Raw genomic sequence first — 1,850 nt, 5'->3', positions numbered from 1 at the left:
CTTTTCTATTACCCCTTTTGTTGGGTGATTTCTTTTTATAAAATTCCGATTTTTTTTGTTACACATTTCAGTCCTTTTTGCCTTATATTTTAGGGCGTTACACCTAGTCCCTGAGGAAGAAGTTTTACAAGCTGAAGGAATAGACCTAGATCTATTAGASTTGTTTGACTTCTTAGGACAAGATGCTGTGACAATGGATTTACCTTTGTCTTTGCATCCAGAACTCAAAGGAGTTCCTTCAAGATGACTCTCAAATAAAGAGGAGGACTGAGAGGAAGAAGTGTTGGGAAAAGAAGAGACAAAAGTACCAAACTTGAGCATCGACCTGTCTACAACACTATCTTCCTGATCATAGGAAAATCCTAGACCAGTCTTTGTCTTGGCAGGAATCTGAGCGTTAAAGATCTCAGAGACTTTAAAAGAAGCTTTACACCACCCTTCAATGGTAGCTTTCTCAGCCTTGAGTTCAGCGATGGCTCGCTCACACTCAGCGATAGCCTTTTCACGTTCAAYAGTGATGGTTTGGTTTACAATAACCTGATCTTTAAGATTTTCCTCAACAGATGTCAGTTCTTTGATCTTAGAATGGTAAATCTTCAATTGTTCATGAAGATCTAGATTAAGCATTTCAGCTTTTGATTTGCCATTGAGGGCATTGTAAAGGTCAACCGTCAGAGTATCTAGTGCAGAAAGACTAGAAGAAGAAGAAGAAGAAGAAGAGGGTTCATTCAGGATACATACCTGAGTAGAAGAAGATGGCTATGAGGATGTGGATGTTTCAGAAGATCCTTCATCAGCATTAATGGCCATCATGCAGACGTAAGCTTTATCTTCTTCATCAGAAGATGATTCATCATATGCCAGTCAGGCTCTTCAGCAACAAGACCTTTAGACTTTTGTTGGTTTTTCTTCATCTTTTTGTACTTATCCTTCAGTTTAGAATATTTTTCATCTACGATCCTGGAGGAAGGAGATTTATAGGATGGAGTCACAGTCTTCTTCGATCTGCATTCACCTGCAAAGTGTCCAGGCCGGTGACAATTATAGCAGACAGCTGAAGCCTTGTCTATTCTTTCAGACTTTGGCCTTTCCCTTAGGGATAGCTGAGGAGATCTGCGGAATTTACTCTTATTGACGAACCTCCTAAATGACTTAGTTAGGAGTGCCAAGGACTCATCAAAATCTGTAAAATCAGATTCTGGAATGTCCTCATAAGAGTCCATCTCCGTGATGACCACGGGAGGAAGAGAAGAAACAAAAGGAGTAGAAGTATCAACTGAAAAAGATTCAGAGATCAAAGCTAAAGGAGAGCTTTTCATTTCCCTGGATTCTTTTACAAGATTCCTTTTCAGTTGACGAGATTGTTCATGGTTAAGCAGAATCCCGTATAAAGACGAAAGAGAAAGAGTAGACATGTCATTTGACATCTTGAGACACATGGAAAAGGTGTCCCAAGACTCAGGAAGACATTCTAGAAACTTAGTCAAAGTTTCAGAATTAGAATATTCCCTGTCGACAGCCCTAAGATCAATAARAAGGCAATTAAATCTTTGATGAACTTCAGACAGCGTTTCAGACTTTCCACAGAGAAAGCTTTCGTACTGTCTTACTAGATTGATCTTTCTAGTCTCCTGAACTTGAGTGGTTCCTTCATATTGGACACATAAAGTATCCCATACTGATTTAGAAGTTTTGAGTTTCATCACTGAGTGATAAATCTCATCAGGAAGAGACATAGCTATTATAGACCGAGCACACGTGTCTATAGCTATTTTCTTCTTGTCCTCATCGCTCCACTGATGTGGAAGCTTTGGAATATGCCGTTCAGGAATCGCGGCAGTCGTAGCTGT

The sequence above is a fragment of the Cynara cardunculus genome, assembly GCF_001531365.2.
Source record: "Cynara cardunculus var. scolymus isolate 2C chromosome LG 13, CcrdV1, whole genome shotgun sequence".
Classification (NCBI taxonomy): Eukaryota; Viridiplantae; Streptophyta; class Magnoliopsida; order Asterales; family Asteraceae; genus Cynara; species Cynara cardunculus.
Note: the sequence above shows the minus strand (reverse complement) of the source record.